Here is a 22,131-nt window from a genome sequence, read left to right on the forward strand (position 1 = left end):
ATTGCTCTTTTTAAAAAAAGCAATATATAATATAAAAATATAATGGATGAATTTTACCTGATATGTTAGGCTAGAAATAATCCGCCATGAAGTTGATGATCACTAGGTTAAGTTGAAATAACTCACGGGTGAGTCGGCCGCGGGAGCAGACATATGAATCAACCGCAGCTTTTGTAAGCCGGTGTGGACGGGCGAGTCGTCCTCCTTGTTATAAGCCGGTGTGGTTGCAAGAGATGGCCACAGCGTTGTAAGCCGGCGCGGTCGCGAGAGACAGCCACAATGTTGTAAGCCGGCGCGGTCGCGAGAGACGGCCACAACGTTGTAAGCCGGTGCGGGAGACCGTTGAGTAACGACAACTACCTGTGCCAAAAGATGTTGGCGTGCCTCCGTCTCCACGGTATAATATCATTTTTTGTCATAAGTAATTGCCCTGCATAAACTATATTGCAGACCAAAGTAATTGTTCGCAGACATACTATTGTATATAGATGAAGTAGATAAGATGGGTATCACCTGATGTGTCTTTCGGACAAAGTGACTGCATAGCAATTCGATGAAATGATGGCCTTCACATCCGAACAAATCACCATGCATCCATCCAGTTTTTAAGTAAGCCACGCCCCTCAAGCAATGCATTGAACTTGGGTGTCCCTCAATAGGTCGGCGCGGCACGGGGCCAGCGACCCCCAAGGCAGTAGCAACACCAGCGGAGGGAGCAGCGGGAGACGCTCATTAGTGCTCATCAGTGCTCATCGGAAGCGGTAATAGAAGCCAAGGCAATTTCACGGTAGGGGCAGCTTAGCAACTTGGAGTCGAGGCCCAGCGCTGGCGGCTTAACAACGCCGGCGAGTGAAGACGACCGGCTGGCAGTAGTAATCGGTGGCAGAGGAGCAGTGGCTCGACGGAATAGGCTACCATGCACTGGTGCCGGTCGGCTACAGACTTCTTGTTGACCTCGGCGACTCGGATCAACAACTTCCGTCTAAGAAACTCCAATTTTCTTCACACAAATATCTTAATAGAAAACCATACATGTACGCGTGGACATAGTTTTTCCTTTTGCTTGATCGCTTTGCACTTGAAGTAGCAGCAGAGAGACCCGACCATCGTTTGGGGCGAGACCGGGCGCGACTCGGCGTTGACCCGCCATAGAGGAGGCGGCTCTGCGGGCGACTCGGCCACGAAGCATAATCCGGGTCGTAGTTGATTGAGTCCTGTCCGAGTCCTTGCTATATTCTTTTTTCCTTTCCTTTTGTCTTCACGTGATGATGTATCTGTTGTAGTACTCCTTCCAGTCCACGCTCACGCATAATCCTCGGGTGCTCCGTAAGCCTCCGCTCCTTTTGTTGATTTTTAAACCAGTGCAAGTACGATTAGCAACACTTTCAACACAACTTGATTCGCATGAGATGTAGTAGTAGTACCACTTTTGCCTCGGGACTTGGTTCATCAGCAGATTATGTGCGGAGGCGTGGAGCAACGAACACAACTTGACGGATTGGTCAGAATAACTACAATGGAAGATTTCCTGTCCGTCTCAACATAACCTGCGATTGATGGATCGCGGAACACTGCCACCACCAGAAAAAACTCTCATCACGGACTCGGCCTGCAAAAGCGACGGCTCACGGTGCAGCCCTAAATTTTTGTTTAACTCTTTAACCTCACAGATCATAAAATCTGGTCTGACGAACTTGAAACTGATGCAGATCCTTTCAAACTGTCTTTCTTCATACGAAAATTCGCGAACCTCTTGACCTTGAGAGAGATCCCTCCAAGAACTCAACACCACCAGGCGCAAGCCCCACGGTGGGCGCCAACTGTCGTGGAATTGTCACGGCAGATGTCCTTAGTGTCAGGACTTAATCGTGAGGCCAACGCATCTATGTGGTAGCTTGAGAGGGCTTGAGCGGAATCGAGAGACGCAACATAAGACAAGGATTTAGACAGCTTCGGGCCTCGGGAAACATCATCCGGTAATAACCCTACATGCTGTTTGTGGCTAGATCTCATTATGCTCATGAGAGAGTCGCCAGTAAGTCAGCTCTTTGTGTCTAGCACTAGAGATTATTTCCCTCTCCCTCTTTGGGGAGCCCTGCCCCTCCTTATATATGTTGAAGGGGCGGGTTACATGTGGAGTCCTAGTAGGACTAGGACTAGTCTATCCTTTCTTACAAGTTGAATACAAGTCCGGGTCTTGCTTCCTCGTAAAGGAAATATTCATCATCTCTTTCCTCTTAAGCCGGCCCACTAGAGTATAAGCCGGCATGCTGGGCCTTGGGCCTTGTCGTCCGTCCGATCCGCCCGCCGGGTCTCTAGTGAGTCACAATGTCCAGGCGGGTTACATGTAAACCGCCATGTCCGGGCAGATCGCCAGTGAGTCGCCAAGCTCCAGCCAGGTCTCTAGTGAGTCGCCAAGTCCGATCGGGTCATGATTCCGGCCGGGTCATACCGCGGGATATATCCCCGACACTCCTTGTACTACCGCTATACACTGATGTTCATCACCGGAAGAAGGTGTATCGGGGAGACTTGGGTCAATTTCTAGTATGAGGCGTACCGTATGAGGCGTCGTAGGGCCCATCTCGCCCTCGCAACATGGCATACTATGATACTATCGCAATATTTTCTTCTATTTATTGGTGTATGTTTCATCAACAAGTGCCACTATAATGTAATCACGCCTTTTCATTATCTGTGCAAACAGGGTTATTCAGCTGCATTTTGGTGGAACTGCACAAATGTACGGATGGAACCGGCATATATGCAGAGTGCGAGGTGCCAAGTAAAAATTACCGACACCAACCCTGCTCCATCTAAGCATTGGCATCGACCACCACCAGTGGGATGTGTGGCGCTCACTATGGACGGATCTTTCTCGGCAGCAAATCCTCTAACCAAATACTAGTATTAGACTTAAAAAAATACTAGTAGCTTATATTGGCTGTTTTCTAGGGTGTACTCTTTTCTGAAAGAAGCACCAATCTATTTTTCTTTATTTGTACATAGTGTCACAACTTTGACCCAAAGGTCCAGAGCTATTTTAGGGTGATTGGCGTAGTACTCGGAGACTGATTGTAAGCACGATTTTTATTAGCTGTCACACTGATTGTAAGCATGAGCAGATGGAAGATTAGGTTAGTGCGAAGCTTACCTTAAACCCTACTGACACCGTTGAAACGAGGCAAGCGTCGAGGGAACCATGGAGACCGGCGGGGAAGCGACGTCGTGCCATCCGGACTCCTCTTGCGGTGGGAGAACGAATACTCCTGTGGCTCTGGCTGGCTTTGCACCCTCATGAATGACACACCGTACTCGATCTATTCGTTATCCTCTGGGTGCTCGACCTTCGACCTGTACGCCCACCACCTCCGCCTGAATTTCACCTCGGGTAAATCTGTCTGCTCCATCGCCCAGAGGAGATACTCGATGAACTCGAAGGACTGCTGCGTGACTGCCGCCGAGGAGTACATCATCGCCCTCATCGCCGCCGTCTCGCTCTTTCTCATACATTGCCACATGGCCCTCACCGTCCTCAAAATCTCCCACTCATTGTCAAACCAAGTAAGGATCTCCTTCAACCTGGCTAATTTTGCCTGGTCGCTGTCGGCGATCTGCCTAATTCGCTACTGCATCCTCGCCATAGATGTCTTTCTGAGTGGTCCGGTGCTAGCTTTGGAAGATGGGAGGAGAGACGGTTTTCTTGCAATAGAGAAGAGGGAGAGGCGAGACAATGGTTTTGGAATGGAGATGATGGAGAGGAGAGGGGGTGGTTTTGAAATGGATAAGAGGGAGAGGCGAGACGGTGGTTTGGAATGGAGATGATGGAGAGGAGAGGTTTCCCTGCCTTTCGGTCGCTGACAGGTGGGCCCCGCGCTTGGTGGGACCCATGTGTCAGTGTCTCAATGGCAGGATGGGCTACGTCAGGGGATCCTCATCCGAGGAGAGAGGAGGTGGTTTTGCAACGGAGAAGAGTGAGAGGCGAGATGGTGGTGTTGGAATGGAGATGATGGGGAGGAGACGAGGTGGTTTTGCAATGGAGAAGAGGGAGAGGAGCGTAGGGCAGCGATTTAGGTCTGGACAAGAGGGCCGGTGCGCTATGACTGGATTAGAATCAAAATCAATTTACCCTTAAATTAAGAAAGCGACCCCACATTAACTAGTCTCCCTTTTATTCTGGGTCATAATTGACCGTGATTTTCAAAAATAAAATATATGTTATACATTGCAAAGATAATATAATTTGAAAGTACATTCAGATACGAACCAAACGATACAATTTTTGGTGACATGCATTCACATTTTGCTTATCAAATACAGTACGTGGTCAAACTTTGACCCAAAATATGCAAAACAAAAAAATACTTCCAAGACCAGCGCCGTTCCTCTCCTCATAAACCACCGCCGCTCCGCTCGTGTTCCAATCTAAATCCAGCGCCGCTCCTCTCCTCTTCCATTTCAAAACCACCACCCCTCCTCTCATGTTCCAATCCAAATCCAGTGTCGCTCCTCTCCCGTTCTAATCCAAAACCAGTGCTATTCCTCTCCTCTTCCATTCAAAAACCACCGCCAGCGAGTGAAGGTGTTGTGGAGAAGTAGATTGATGGAGGAGTACAACCAATACATGAGGATCACGGACGGCGACCTTGTGAAGCTAGCTAGGATGTTGGAGATACAGTCTTGGTTTGACAACAAGAACCAACTAGCGGCGACGGTGACATCCATGGCTAAATATCTGCAATAGAGCGAAAAGGCGGCCATACTCCCGAAGGGAGTCGCGCGGGAGTACATAGAGATGCTCCTCTGGGCCATGGAGCAAACATATTCACCGAATCTGATCATGAGGGAGCGGTGGTGGGAGTATCGATCCCATATGGAGCATCCACCAGAGATTGAAGGATCGAGCATCTACAAGGTGCCGTTTGTGAGGGTATCATGCCAGAGCGAGCCGGTGGAGTCTTCGTCTACCGAACCCAGCTGCAAGAGGAGATAAGCAGTTGGCCCGATGACGCTTCCCCGCCATCATCTCCCTTGCCGTTCAGATCGTCTCACGGGGCGGCTGTCTGCCGCCGAGGAATAGGAGGGGACTGCCCCCCAGCCCAATAGTCGAGCAGGTTGTGAATTGTCGGGAGGAGCTTAGGGTTGTCAGTATTTGTAGGTTGTGAATTGTGTTTTGTGTTGTGTATTTTGAGAGTACTTTTAGATATGAATGTCTTTTGAATTTCAGATTTGCAGTATTGAGCATATGAAGTATTTTACGAATTCTAGAGATCTATTTTTAGCACTTAAAAATGTAGTTTCATAGGAGTATAAAAGTGCAGACAATGTGATTCTCAGAGAAGAAACTACAACTTTCAGTTTCAGATAAGAAACTGCAAGTTCAGTTTCAGATAAGAAACTGCAACTTTTAGAGGCAGAGCATTTATATTAACACGTCCTTTTCAAACAGGGTTAACATCATGTTGGAAGTTTTATTCATGGTCGAAAATGGAACTATCAGCCTGTTAACATCATGTTGATCAACATTCATGCATAGCACATCTTCATATGATGCACAGTAAAAAAGATATGCTATTTTCAAAATGCGCACACAATGTCGAGTGTGCGAAAATAGAGAAAACGAGGGACGAAGTTTTGGCAAGTGTTGGACGTGGTGTGCGTAGATGACAATGGGGACCCACATGTCCATAATGGCAGAGGCAAAAAATTTGGAGATATTTTCCCTGCATCAGCTGCAATCGAACCCCGGGCGGAACAGCTGTCGGGTAGTGTCACTCGGCCACTGGGCTAGTTCAGTACTTTCGTTACAAATAAGGCACTGCCTTGGGTGGTACGATCACCTCCCGCACCTCTGTGCGCTCACCGCGACGCCGCTGTCTGCCGTTGTGAACATGCTGAACAAACGAGAGGAATCTGGAGAGGACTGTACATGGAGAGGCGGACAGTCGGGACCCACCAGGTCTATGGCCGTACGCAAGCAAGTGCCTCAACGAAAAAAACTTCCTCCTAATGCTATACTGACGTTAGGGCCCACGGATTTGTCAACACAGTTACATTTTTTAGGTGCTTCAACGCAGGAGATAAATTCACAACGAAGTTGTGGAGCTGGCGGGTAGTATCATTTATTATCACTGGGGCAGCAAGTATCTGCTGGGTTTTGGGCTGCCCCGTCTAGGCTTTCTTTTTTAACATGCGCAGCCCATGACATGCCGGTTTGTATTTTTTAGGGCCGTCATGTATCGACCGGCCTATGGATCTCCCATCCGAGGTTTTATTTTTCCTGAAACATCGACATCCCAATTTATGTATTTTTCGAAGAAAACGCAGAGGTCTGTTCTATTTTTCTATATAAGAATAGGAACGCATGGTCCAACTTTTGTTTCCCTTCTAACTATATTATATATATTTAAATTATTTTATATGTTATTATATATTATTGTTATTGTCATCATATATTTAACAGATACTTACATATGTAAGAAAACAACATCCCATATCTTATTAACTTATAAACATAATTTCTTAACAATAAAATACTGGATTTTTTGGCAACGAAAATCCTGGTGATTGTGTACAAAAGGTTGGTAAGATTTAAGGAACATTGTAATAATAAATCACTTATTATTTAAATATATTTATAACAAAATGCTCAGCCCCTGTTTATTTATTGATAACATTGCTGCACCCAACCCAACATTATAATTAAAATCAGCCCAGCAAAATCGTGTATTTCGAGAAAGTGCAAATGGCATGTAATATTTTAGGAGAAAAATAAATGGGCCGCATGGACGCTACATTATTTGTTCACCCAGCCCAGAAAATGGACTGTAATTTTAGAAAAAGATCAAATTGACTATAAATTCTGAAAAATGGGTTGAATACGTGCACATTTTTGGAGGTTGAAATGTGGGCCAATAGGTTGAAGCCAACGCAAGTCATTGTCAACTTAGTCAACAAATGATTCTGACACTGTTAGCCATTGGATTTAGATCCAACGACCGACATCCATCTTCAATCCCTCGTCTTCTTCCTCCAGCGCCGCCGGGACCACCTGCTTCCGCCTCCTGCTGCTAGCAGCTCTGCTTAGCACGCTTCACTGTGAAGCGCTACCCCACTGTTGGCAAGGCCATCCCTCCACCCCTCCACACCTCCTGTTCTTCTCCATCGACTGCCGAACCACACCGCACCAGAACCAGTTAACCCTCGTATACCTCTGTGTCTGTGACTCTACTCCCGCGTCTTCCCATCTCCGGTTCGTTGCTGTCCGGGGCCTCGCCGTTGTCCACCACCTTGGATGCGCTCGGCGCGGAGTAGTCAACGTGGTCAACGAACGACATCCATCGTAAGTAGACTGTGCGTGGAGAGGCTGACAACTGGGTCCATGGACACACGCAAGGAAATGCCTCCTTATTACACACAAAATAATGATTCCTCCACCTGACAGCTGGGACCCACCGGAAGGGCCTCGGTATTTTGTAAAAAAACATTACCTCGCTGACAGGTCGGACCCACCAGCTATATCTTCGCACACAAGGAAGTGCCTCCTTATTACGCACAAGAAAATGAATACCCCCTGCTAGCTGGGACCCACCATAGTGGGAGGCTGACTTGTGGGCCTACTAAGTTGACGGCGACGGAGGGCTTTGTCAACTTAGTCAATATGAACGATTCTAGCTCCAGTGACTGTACGATGTCCATCCAACGATGGTAGTGCTTCTTCAATCTCTGGTCTTGTTGCTCCAGCCGCCCAAACCAGTGCCGGTCGTGTCGCGTGCTCCTGCTTCCCGTGGCCGGCTGTGATGCCGCGGAGGCCTCACCGCCCTTACTACTCCCACCGCTGCCAGGCCCTGCGGCGATGGTAGCCTCACACCGCAGCCGAACCAATGAACCCTCGTACACCTCTCCGCGTGGGCATCCACTGCCGCGTCTTCCCCGGCTCCACGTCATCCCCTTCCTAGGCCTCGCTGTCGTCCACCGCCCTGGTGCTCTCGCCGCGGCATTGTCAACGTGGTCAAGGAACGACTTCCATCAGAAGAGTACTGTACGTGGAGAGGCTGACAGCTGGGTCCACGGCCGCAGCAAGGAAGTGCCTCCTTATTTCGCGGAAAATAATGATTCCTCCACTTGATAGCAGGGACCCACCGGACGGGCCACCGTATTTCGCAAAAAAACGTTCCCCCTGACTGCTGGGACCCACCAGCTACATCTTCAAACGCAACGAAGTGCGTGCATATTACGGGCAAAAAATGATTTGCCCCCCTGACTGCTGGGACCCACCAGCTACATCTTCGCACGCAAGGAAGTGCCTGACAGTAGGGACCCACCCGGTCGAAGCGTATGTAGCATTGTCATTCTGGTCGCGAACGCGTACGTACATACTGATCGATGTAGAGACGTGCACGTGTGGTAGTAGAGGCATGCACGTGTGGTAGTAGAGGCACGCACGTAGCATGTACACGTACGTACAGCGGCCAGGGTGCAAGAAAGTAAATACGGCCACGTACGTACATACGGGCGGGGTCTCAAACGCCTACTCGCGCATACGTACGGCCAGGTCTCGTGTACATGGCTGTGGCTGGGTCGTAACGGAGAAACTACATCGTCGTCGTGTTCATGGGGAGGCAACGGAATGCGTCGTGTTCGTCGGGAGGCAACGGAACACGTGTTGTTCATCAGGAGCCAACCGGCGTGGATGGAACATCCGATGGAAACGAGGCCTGGCGTACCGCAAAACGGAGGAAACGGCCTTGTGTTCGACTGAACACGATGGAAACGGGATCCTGTTCATTGGGAGGGGTCTTGTGTACCGCAAAACGGAGGAAACGGACCTCCTACGGTCGAAACGGGGTCCTGTTGATCGGGAGGGGTATGGCGTACCGCAAAACGGAGGAAACAGACTTGTGTTTGAGCGCTATGGTCGAAACGGGGGTCCTGTTCATTAGGAGGGGTGTGGCGTACCGCAAAACGGGACTCCACGGTATACTGTTCATCTCCACCGTCGACCTCCTCCAGCCTCCACCTGCGACTGTTCATCCACGGGCTCCTGTTCATCCAGCCTCCACCGGCTACTATTCAACCAGCCCTCTCCACGGGGTCCTGTTCAACCACCCCTCCATGGGCTACTGTTCATCCAGCCCTCCACTGGCTACTGTTCAACCAGCCCTCCACCGGCTACTGTTCAACCAGCCCTCCACGAGGTCTTGTTCATCCACCGACTCGATCGATCGGGGTACTGCTCATCTAGCGGCAACGGCCTCTACTACCACGGGTTCCTGTTCATCCAACCCCCACCAGGAACTGTTCATCCAAACCCCCAACAATGCTCACTATTCATCCAGAGGCAACATCGATCGGCTTCAGTTAGCAACAGTAGCGAAGGAATCGCTCGATCGGGTTCAGTTAACATCCATCGATCGGTCGCTCAGGTTCAGTAACGCATAGCCTGCAATGCAATCGCTCGAGTTCAGTTAGAGCCCAATGCCTCGCTCGAGTTCAGTTAGAGCGCAACGCCTCGCACACACGTGCATACGTATGAGATAAACGCGCATCGCTCGGCCCCCGACCACCCACTATAACCGGGAACTCCCCCGATATTTTCCTCGCCCTCGCTTCTACCATGGTTTTTTCCGTCATGGATGGCCCAAAGAATGTCATGCAGCTGCATCTCCGGCCCACCCAGGACGAAAAGCCCATTTTTTGTCATACAAGTAGGACCCCACCACATCTATGTTGATACCGGGTTTTGTCACAATTATCGTCATATAAGTGTCATAAGTATGACAGAAAAATTTCATTCGGCCCAAAATGTCACGGATGTGTCTTTTTTGTAGTGGATAATAGTAACAAGTATGCATCAAGGTAGCCCAATCCTATTGAGGCAAAGGACAGGCCAAAACAGTTTCTTATAATGAGCAAAGCGTTCTTGAGGGTACACGGGAATTTCATCTAGTCACTTTCATCATATTGGTTTGATTTCTGTTCGCTACTTTGATAATTTGATATGTGGGTGGACCGGTGCTTAGGTGCTGTTCTTACTTGGACAAACCTCCTACTTATGATTAACCATCCCGCAAGCATCCGCAACTACGAGAAAAGTATTAAGAATAAATTCTAACCATAGCATTAAACTCTAGGATCCAATCGGTCCCTTACGGAATAGTGCATAAACTGGGTTTAAGTTTCTGTCACTCTCGCAACCCACCATCTATTTACTACTCCACAATGCATTCCCTTAGGCCCAAATATGGTGAATTTTCATGTAGTCTACATTCACATGACGCCACTAAGGGAATCACAACATACAAGCTATCAAAATATCAAACACGTATCAAATTCAAATGATTACTTGCAACATGATTTATCCTGTGACCTCAAGAACGAAGGTAACTACTCACAAACAACAAACATTCTCATGATCATAGGGGTATTGATATGAATAATGGATCTAAACATATAATCTTCCACCAAATAAACCATATAGTAATCAACTACAAGATGTAATCAACACTACTAGTCACCCCCTAGCAACAATCTATAGTTCCGGTAACAAGATTGAATACAAGAGATGAATTAGGGTTTGAGATGAGATGGTGCTGGTGAAGATGTTGATGGAGATTGCCCTCCCGAAGATGGGAGAGGTTTTGATCATGATGATGACGATGATTTCCCCCTCCGAGAGGGAAGTTCCCCTGGCACAATCGCTCCGCCGGAGGGCAAAAGTGCTCCTGCCCAAGTTCTGCCTCGAGGCAGAGGCGCTTCGTCCCGAAAGTCCTCCTCTTACTTTTTTCTAGTTCAAAACCACTTATATACTAAAAGATGGGCACTGGAGGTGGGCCGAGGAGGACACAACCCTCCAGGGCATGCCTGGGGGGCCTCGCGCGCACAGGTGGCTTGTGCCCACCTGGTGGCCCCCCTCTGGTGTTTATTGACTCCAATATTCCTCAAATAATTCATAAAAAATCCTCGTAAAGTGTCAGCTCATTTGGAGTTGTGCAGAATAGGCGGCCTGGCGTATCTTTTCCAGGTCCAGATTTCCAGCTGGCGGAATTCTCCCTCTTGGTGTGTTCCTTGTAAATTATGAGAGACAATGCATTACAATTACTCCAAAAAGCATTATTATGGATAAAAACATTATAAATAACAGCATGGAAACATGATGCAAAATGGACGTATTAACTCCCCCAAGCTTAGACCTCACTTGTCCTCAAGCGAAAACCGAAATCGAAAAACATGTCCACATGCTTTGAGAGAGAGAGAGAGATGTCGATAAAAGCAAAATACAAAAATAGAAGCATCATGTTGATTATCATAATAGCAACAAGATTAAACAAAGGACTTTTATCATAGAACTTTTATCATATGCTTCCCATGTATAAGTAACAGTTCATCACATAATCGAAGTATAAAGAAAAAACTCTGTTAGAAACCAACAAACTATGTTCTCAGTCAACTTTGCAACTACAATTCATCATCTTTTCAGGAAGAGTCACATGTCGGAGCCTTTAAAACAAGTCCACATACTCAACCATCATATAGTCTTCTATGATTGCTAACACTCACCTTGTACCCATGAACAAAACGTTTCAACCGGACACATAGAAAGATAGGGGCTTATGATTTTGCCTCCCAACATACTCACATCAAGGGTGATGTCAACATTAATAACTCTTTCCATCTGTATTCTACTGGACATATGTGCCTAGATCTTTCCTCACCACGTGATGCTTGCTAAAAGAGAAAATAAAAAGGAATAGAAGGAAAACTTTGACTCTTTGCATAAAAGTAAAGGATAGGCCCTTCGCAAAGGGAAGCAGAGGTTGCCATGCGCTTATTTGTTTGCATGCACAATCCCTTGGTGCAAGAGAATGTCATGTTGTATTGCCCCTTAAGATAACAACCTTTATTATGCAGTCTGTCGCTTTTATTCGTTGTCATCCAAGTTCTTACAATGCTCAATTTTCTCTTACATTAAATGATCTCACATATTTGGAAGCAATTTTTATTGCCTTTTTGCACCGATGACAACTCACTTGAGGGATCTTGCTCAATCCCTAGGCAGGTATGGTGTACTCTTGAAAAAGATTTGGGTTTAAGGGTTTTTGGATGCACAAGTAGTATCTCTACTTAGTACATAATTTTTGGCTAGCAAGGATAGGGGGCAAGCATCACATGTTAAAGGATCTATGACAATATGACTTCTATGTGAATATAAACAATCATAAACCATTAAGTTGTCTTCCTTGTCCAACGTCAATAATTTTGGCATATAATATTTTGATGAGGGCTCACAATCACAAAACATTTCTAGGATAGTATGTCTATATGTGAATCTTCTCTTCCCTTATTAATTCTTTCATGAATTGCATCATCGACTAATGCTATGTTTGTTAATCTCTAATAAAATTTTCTTACTTATACTTTTCCTTATGTGGTGCTATCACTTACCATAGGATTTGTATATAATATTTCCATTATCTCTATCCTTTCTTTACTTCTTTATTGTTTATTTTCTTTACTATTTCTTTTCTTTATTTGCAACATGAAAGTAAAGAAAGAAAAAGCAAAAACTAACTTTATTATATAACTTGCACACGATTACAAGGATAGATCACTTAGCAAACTTTCAAATAAGAAAGGATTGAACTAAACTTTATTTTATCTAAAGAAAAAGATTGAACTAAGATAAGTAAAAGCAAAAAGATAGTGGGATGATACGATACCGGGGCACCTCCCCCAAGCTTGGCGAAAGCCAAGGGGCGTGCCCATATCCGATACTCAATTCTCTTTTGGTGGTGAAGAAGATAATGGTGGTGGTGAAGGAAAGATCTTGTCCTCGGATTTCCATGGCAGTGGCCCAACAGATCTATCAGAAAACAACAAGAAAAGACAACAGAGGATTTCTCCGCGATGCGATGGTTAACAGGTTCGGTAAGTATATATAGATTTTATATCTTGCAGGGCAAGTATATGGAAGAAAACGGAGTACGGAGGTGTCCCAGGTGGGCACAACCCACCTGGGAGCCCCAGGAAAGCCTGGTGCGTCCTGGTGTCTTGTGCCCACCAGGGTACACTTCCTGGGAGTTTCTTTATTTCCAAAATTTTAAAATATTCCAAAACCGATAAAAATTATTTTTGTAGATTTTTTGGAGTCCGTTTGCTTACCCTATCACGTACCTCCTTATTTTCACGATTCTGGAGTGTTCCGGAAGGACTCTTTTATCTGTTCTTCCGGTGTCAAAGTTTGAATAATAGCACTTTCAACATTAATTGGCGTACATGAGATATAATGCTTTATTCATTGCCCATTGGCAACCTTTGGGTTAGTGCCTTCAAAATTATTTATTTTGATGGCTTGAGACCAATAAACCTCCTCGATGACATAGGGGCCTTCCCATTTTGAGAGGAGCTTTCCTGCAAAAAAATCTAAAACGAGAGTTGTACAAAAGAACATATTATCCAACTTTAAACTCATGTTTCTTAATTCTTTTGTCATGCCATCTTTTAACTTTTTCTTTAAATAACTTTGCATTTCCATAGGCTTGGGTTCTCAATTCATCTAATGAGCTTATATCAAATAACGTATTTTCACCAGCAAGTTTGAAATCATAATTGAGTTCTTTAACTGCCCAATTTGCTTTATGTTCTAACTCAAGAGGCAAATGACAAGCTTTTCCATAAACCATTTTATAAGGAGACATACCCATAGGGTTTTTATAAGCTGTTCTATAGGCCCAAAGTGCATCATCTAATTTCTTAGACCAATTCTTCCTGGACCTATTAACAGTCTTTTGCAAAATTAATTTTATTTCCCTATTGCTAAGTTCAACTTGACCACTAGACTAAGGATGATAGGGCGATGCAATTCTATGGTTAACATCGTACTTAGCAAGCATCTTACGGAAAGCATCATGGATAAAATGTAAACCACCATCAGTCATTAAATATCTAGGGACTCCAAACATTGGGAAAATAACTTCCTTAAGCATTTTAATAGAGGTGTTGTGATCAGCACTACTAGTTGGAATAGCTTCTACCCATTTGGTAACATAATCAACAGCAACCAAAATATGTGTATACCCATTAGAGGAAGGAAAAGGTCCCATGTAATCAAACCCCCAAACATCAAATGGTTCAACAGCAAGTGAATAATTCATAGGCATTTCTTGACACTTACCGATATTACCTATTCTTTGACATGGATCACAAGATGAGACAAACTTGCGAGCATCCTTGAAGAGAGTAGGCTAATAAAATCCAGACTGCAATACCTTGTGAGCAGTTCTATCTCCAGCATGATGCCCTCCATAAGCCTCAGAGTGACATTTCCATAGGATTTGTCCCTATTCATGCTCAGGTACACAACATCTAATAATACCATCTACTCCTTCTTTATAAAGATGTGGGTCATCCCAAAAGTAATGTCTTAAATCATAGAAGAATTTTTTTCTTTTGTTGATATGTAAAGCTAGGTGGCAAATATTTAGCAACAATGTAATTATCATAGTCAACATACCAAGGAGTACCATTAGCAACATTTATTGCAGCTAACAGAAAACTATCATCAATAGGAAGTGGGTCATCAAGCACATTTTCAAGCCTAGACAAGTTATTAGCTACGGGGTTCTCAGCTCCTTTTCTATCAATAATATGCGAATCAAATTCTTGTAACAAGAGAACCCAACGAATAAGTCTAGGTTTAGCATCTTTCTTTTCCATAAGATATTGAATAGCAACATGGTCTGTGTGAACAGTTACTTTGGAATCAACAATATAAGGTCTAAACTTATCACAAGCAAACACCGTTGCTAAGAATTCTTTTTCAGTAGTAGCATAATTTGTTTGGGCACTGTCTAGAGTTTTGCTAGCATAATGAATAACATTCAATTTCTTATCAACTCTTTGTCCTAGAACATCACCAACAGCATAATCACTAGCATCACACATAATTTCAAAAGGCAAGTCCCAATCAGGTGGTTGAACAATAGGTGTAGAAATTAAGGCTTTCTTGAGTGTTTCAAAGGCTTCAAGACAATCATCATAAAAAACAAAAGGAATATCCTTTTGCAAGAGACTAGTAAGAGGCCTAGAAATTTTAGAGAAGTCTTTAATAAATCTCCTATAGAAACCAGCATGACCTAGGAAACTACGAATACCTTTGATGTCCTTAGGATATGGCATTTTCTCAATAGCATCAACCTTAGCTTGGTCCACTTCAATACCTCTTTCAGAAATTTTATGACCCAAGACAATGCCTTCATTAACCATAAAGTGGCATTTCTCCCAATTCAAGACAAGATTTGTTTGTTCACATCTCTGCAAAACTCGATCAAGATTGCTTAAACAATCATCAAAAGACTTCCCATAAACAGAGAAGTCATCCATGAAAACCTCAACAATCTTTTCACAAATGTAAGAGAATATAGCACTCATACATCTTTGAAAGGTAGCAGGTGGATTACATAAACCAAAAGGCATACATCTATAAGCATAGGTTCCAAAAGGACAAGTAAAAGTGGTCTTTTCTTGATCAGGTTGAGAAACGGGTATTTGTGAAAAGCCAGAATATCCATCAAGGAAGCAAGAGTGTGTGTTCTTAGATAATCTTTCAAGCATTTGATCAATAAAAGGCAAAGGGTAATGATCTTTTCTAGTTGCTTTATTTAATTTTCTGTAATCGATTACCATTCTATAGCCTGTAACAATTCTTTGTGGAATAAGTTCATTCTTATCATTAGGAACAACAGTTATACCTCCCTTCTTAGGGACACAATGAACAAGACTTACCCATCTACTATCAGCTATTGGATAAATTATACCTGCTTCCAGAAGTTTTAATATTTCCCTTCTTACCACCTCTTTCATCTTTGGATTTAACCGACGTTGGTGATCAACAACGGGTTTAACATCAGGTTCCATATTAATTTTGTGCTGACATAGAGTGGGACTAATGCCCTTTAAATCATCAAGAGTATATCCAATAGCAACCCGGTGCTTCCTTAGAACTTTCAATAATCTTTCTTCTTCATGTTCTGAAAGGTTAGCACTAATAATAACAGGATATATCTTCTTTTCATCAAGATAAGCATATTTCAAAGTGTCCGGCAATTGTTTTAATTCAAACACAGGATCACCCTTAGGTGGAGGAGGACCTCCAAGAGTTTCAATAGGTAAACTGTGTTTAAGTAGAGGACGTTGTTCAAAGAAAACCTTATCTATTTCATTTCTTTCATGCATATGTAAATCATTTTCATGGTCTAGCAAATATTGTTCTAAAGGATCAGTAGGTGGCACATCAATAGAAGCAAGACCAATTAATTCATCTTTACAAGGAAATTCTTTTTCATGATGATTTCTACTGGAAAAATTAAACTCATGAGACTCATCACCAAAGCTAACACCCACAGTTTGTTTCTGACAATCTATCCTAGCATTAATGGTGTTCAAGAAAGGTCTACCAAATATAATGGGACAAAAGTCATCTTGTGGGGAACCAAGAACAAGAAAATCAGTAGGGTATTTTATTTTCGCGCACAAGACTTCAACATCTCTAGTAATCCCACAAGGTGATATGGTGTCTCTATTTGCAAGTTTAATAGTGACATCTATGTCTTCTAACTCTGTAGGTGCTATGTCTTCCCTAATTTCTTGATATAACTTGTAAGGAATAGCACTCACACTAGCACCCATGTCACATAAACCATGATAACAATGATCTCCTATTTTAACTGAAATAACAGGCATGCCAACAACAGGTCTAAGTTTATCTTTTCCATCAGGTTTAGCAATTCTAGCAGCTTCTTCACAGAAGTCGATAACATGCTCGTCCACATCTTCTTCCAAGAGATCTTTAACTATAGCAATATTAGGTTCAACTGTAATTTGTTCATCTGGTTTAGGTGTTCTAACAATACTTTTGTTAACCACAGTTGAAACTTTATCATATTCCTTTATCCTAACAGGAAAAGGAGGTTTCTCAAAATAAGCAGTAGGAACAACTGGATCAACATTATAAAGTATAGTTTCTTCTTTAACTGGTACCAGTTCTTTAATTTCTTCTTTAATAGGTGGTTGATATCTAATCCACTTCTCTTTAGGGAGTTCAACATGAGTAGCAAAATATTCACAAAAGGAGGCTACTATCTCAGAGTCAAGTCCATATTTAGTGCCAAACTTTTGAAAAGCATAGGTATCCATAAAAGATTTAACACAATCATACTTAGGTTTGATACCTGACTCTTTACCTTTGTCAAGTTCCCAATCTTCAGAGTTGCGTTTAATTCTTTCCAAAAGATCCCACTGGAATTCAATAGTCTTCTTTATAAAAGAACCAGCATAAGAAGTATCAAGCATGGTTTGATCATTACAAGAAAGCAGAGCATAGAAATTCTTGATAATAGTTTCTCTTGAGAGCTCATGATTGGGGCATGAATATAACATTGACTTAAGCCTCCCCCAAGCTAGAGCAATACTTTCTCCTTCACGAGGCCTAAAATTATAGATATAATTCCGATCATGATGAATTAGCTGCATCGGATATTTTTTTGGTGGAACTCCAATTTCAGACGATTCCAATTCTGTCGTGGAATTGTCACGGCAGATGTCCTAGAGCAAGGACTTAGTCGTAGGGCCATCACACTAGGAAGCTTAAAGGGGTTAATCGGGACAAAGGACACGAGAGGGTTTTTATACTAGTTCGGCCCCTTACGATGAAGGTAAAAGCCAACGTCTAGTTGGGATTGGTATTGCTGGGATTTCGATCACCAAGAGGCTCAACTCGCCAGCTTGGTTCTTGACTTCTTCTTTTTTCGCCCCTCAACCGCCACCGGGTCGTCCCCTTATATACACGTGTTGATGCCTGGTGGCCTTACAGAGTCCCGACCGGCTCATAATCGTGTCCGGCTCGGTGACTTCCTTTACAAGCCTTTCTTTACAAGTCTTTCCTTACATACGGCGGTTTACAATATCAGGCCTTAAGCCGGCCCCAGGCCCTTGGGCCTTCTATACGTTTAGTAAACTATCATCTTGAATGTTTATTGGGCTTCTTATGTAACCCGCCATTAGGGCTGACCCGGCCCCTCTTGGGCGGGTCATACTGGTAGTAATATCCCTAACATTAGGCCCAGGTTGACTTTGAACTTTGTTCTTTGTCAATCTTCAATACTTAGATGGAATCCATCCTCTGTCTGAAAACTTCTGTAACCCGCCGTGACGTCATCTTTTGAAAATACAAAAAACTTTCATGACATCTTCTTCCAACGGATCTTTTATTTTTTAATGCCTTCCGAGAATCGAGGCGTCCGTTTAGTTGGATAATCATTATTCGGGTCTCCTTGATTTTCGCGCCCGCCTGTTCGCTTACTCCCTTATAAATAGGCATGACCTAGGTATTTTTCATTCTCCTCCTTCAGTCATCTTCCTCCTCTCACTGTTTCGCTGCCGCTCGAGCTCTGCTGCCGCCGCAGATCTCCTCGTCTTCTCCAGCTCAGGCCGCTGCATCGACCTGATTTGACTAGAGACACGCGACGAACCTCCGTAGTAGCTCTGTATCTGTGAGTCCCTTTCCTTCTCTGCCTTAGATCTGCATTACGGCTTCTCGAGTTCGTCGGTGTTCTTCACCGCCTGTTACAGACTGTTGATAGATTTCACCTCCGATGCCCTTTCCTGATTGTCAGATAGTGTAGAACTGCTGCGGTAGATGTTTTGCATTCATTCGTGATAGCAGTAGATCCCTTTTTCCTGTATAGATGCTTTGTTAGCTGATGAACTCATCTGTACTGGACTTTTAGGTCTGGAATTTTTTTGTTTTTGGGACAGCCCTTGGATCCAAAATAATAATGATAGTTTGGTGAAACTTGTTTATGCCAACACTTAGCTGAATCTGCTTTCTGAGAAAGTCTGTAGTCATGGCGGCTTATCACTCCGGCTTTCTTTTCCTTATATGTCATTAGCCCTTAGTTAAGCCGCTGTTACTTGTTTTACAACTTCAACCTTTAACTGTTAATTTTGCCGTAAATTGAACCGGCATGTTGTTTTTCCTCTTTCGGTCCCTTGCACGTCATGCCGTCAAAGACACCCACCATCTGCAATTGGGTCCCCTCAACCATAATAGAGGAGCGTTTAAAAGAGTTCTTCCTCATTGGGTTTCTGCCCTCAAAAAACATCATGTCTTATCGTGCTCCTGACCCGGAAGAAGAACAACCCAATCCAAAAGACGACGAAGTGATCGTCTTTACTGACCACATGAACCGGGGCTTCTCACCGCCCGGTTCAAAGTTTTTCAGAGAAGTTCTTCACTTTTTCAAACTCCATCCTCAGGATATCGGTCCCAATTCCATATCCAATATTTGTAACTTCCAAGTGCTCTGTGAGGTATATCTTCAGCAAGAGCCGACTGTGGAACTATTTAGAGAGTACTTCTATCTGAAACGGCAGAACGAGTGCACCAATGGCCTTAGCTTAGAGCTTGGAGGCATCTCAATTCAGCGCCGGCAGGGTGTTGTCTTCCCTCTTATAATTTTACCAAGTCACCCAAAGGACTGGAACCAAACTTGGTTTTATTGTTAGGACATCTCACCTGCCAACAAGAAGCCACTGCCGGGTTACCGCCCCGATCGTCTTGACTCCAAGTTCGCTATGCCAGATAAACTTACCATTGCTGAATGCAAGAAGTTGCCCAGAAGAATCAACGGTTTGTTGGGGAACGGTTTAACTGGAGTCGATCTAATTTGCTGCTGGATCTCATGGCGGATTATTCCATTAAGCCGTCGTTCAAAATTGATGTATGAATATGGTGGAGACCCGGACGATTCTCTCCGTCATACCCCAGTTCAACTAACCAGGAGGACACTGTCGCAATGTCAAACCTTCTGGTGAATGCAAAGTATGAAGATTGCAGCGTTGTTGGGTTAAATCCCTTCTGTAGACTTAGCCCGGTACCAGAAGTAAGGATATTCTGATCTTTTTTTCTTTGTATTTTCTCTAGCCGTATTTGTTTATTACTGATCCTTCCTCTTGTCTTTGTAGGACAACTCTAACTTTTGGAAAGTGAAATACGATCATGAAGCTTCCAAGAAGGCGAAACTCGTCGCCATGAACGCCAAGAAATCGACCCGGAGATTGAAGAAGAAGAAGAAAACCACTGTTGAAGATTTAATGAAACTTGATGACACGTCTGACTCGGAGGTAGCCCTTGATTCCCTTAGCCAATTTTTTAACAATCTTATTGACACTGATCCTTACCAGGATGACACTGGGGCCAGCTAGGCCGGGGAAGCAGAGGTAACTATCATTTTCTCCGACTCAGAGCCCTTACCAAGACACAAAGTTCGACGAGTGATCCGTAAAGTAAGGTTTTCTAACCCCTTAGCTCACTTGGATCCCAACTTTCATTTGAAAAAGCAGCAACATGAAAGCCGCCGTGAAGCTAGGATTGAAGATGAACCGGCTGTCGTCCTTCAACAGACCCCTCGGAAACGTCCAAACGAGGTTTACTTATTGCTATCTTTAACTCGCTTTAATGAATCCTGCTCCTCATATTTATTTTAACTCCTTTCTTTTATTCTTTCAGGAGGTGTCTTGTTCCTCAGGTGACTCATCACAAACACAATTCCCGGCTTTCAAGACCACGCATGGGTAATCAGAAATCCTCTTTTATTCGGGGTTGCTCAATTGTATCTTGATGCTGACAATCCTGCAATATTTTTTCCTTAGCGGCCAGGCTAAATCCAAGAAGGCGAAGGCAACAAAACCGGTGAAAGACCCGCCAGTGCTAGCATCTGACTCGGCTAGGCCGCCTTCACCATTAACTGACACCCAAGAAGACCCGCCTATTGTCAATGAAGCAAATCCTCTGAAGCCGTCCCTTGACGAAGCCACTATGAATCCTTCTACAGCTGGACCGTCAAGCTCAATCGACCCGCCGTCTCCACGTGCTCAAAATGTTCAAATTACCGGGAGCCGCTTTGTTGAGCCGGGGAACCCAACAGTGTTGGCTCGGTGCACAGCAAAGCAAGAAGCATTGGAGAGGCAGAAGGTTCGCTTTGATGTTGCCAACTATGACCGTCTCAATGCCAGTGATATCTTATTCGGCTATCTCAGTCATGTACACTCCAGTCGTGAGTCTGAGATCGAAATGGTCAAGCAGCTTCAGTTGAAGTATGAGGTACGTTGTTTCCGGTTTACCAATATTCCTTCAGCCCCCAAGTCTTCAGATTATGAGAGAAACGGAATAACCTATAGACTTAAAATATAGGCCGAGACTTTTACCTCTGAATATTTGCCTGATATTGATAGAACAAAATTTCACCCATAGTCCCCAAGGACCGGTTTATTTTGATCATTAATGAATCGGTACTTTAGAATTTAAAACCGTCTTCAAAGTACTTAACACTCCGGTTTAACCTTGATAAACTTGCTGAACTGCGTACATTAGCCCCCAAGTGCCAAGTGCTGTTACTTTGTAAAGGACTTGGGACTTCAAATATGTTGGTAGAGTTGTAAAAATTTGATTTGGCATGCATTAGCCCCCAAGTGTCAAGTGGTTTATTCGTAAAGTACTTGGGACTTGAATCTTGAATTTGGATACTGGAATTTGAAACCAAGTCTTGACTTATCTGAATGTTTCACAGAATGCATTGTCTGAATTGAACTCTCAATTGACTGACGCAAAGACCCGGCTAGCGAATCAGGAGTCAGAAATCAAATCTTCCACCTCCAAACTGCAAATAAGCCTTTCTGCAATGGAAAATTTGAAGACCAGCTTTGCTGCCAAAGAGAAGACTTGGGAAAATGAGAAAACACTTCTGACCCGACGAGCTGGGATAGCCGAAACAGCTCTGCAAGAAATTTCAACAGAGCTGAACATTTTAAAGGGCCGGGTGTCCCAGATGGTCGCTGCTATCTTTGGTAAGCTACCTGATTTGACCTTTCGTATTTTTTTTGCCAAACGGGAGTATAATCTGCCAACTGACTCTGTTAAAAATATATGCAGGTCTGCGAAGTAAGAATATGAACCAAGACCCATTGATTAAGCTGAAGGCAGTATACACTTTAGTTGCACAATTGTATATCGGCGCACAACGGGCTCTGGCTGCCATCTCTCCTGCTAATCAAGGATCTAACCGGATCAGTGAC

Source organism: Triticum aestivum, chromosome 6A (assembly GCF_018294505.1).
Source record: "Triticum aestivum cultivar Chinese Spring chromosome 6A, IWGSC CS RefSeq v2.1, whole genome shotgun sequence".
Taxonomy (NCBI): domain Eukaryota; kingdom Viridiplantae; phylum Streptophyta; class Magnoliopsida; order Poales; family Poaceae; genus Triticum; species Triticum aestivum.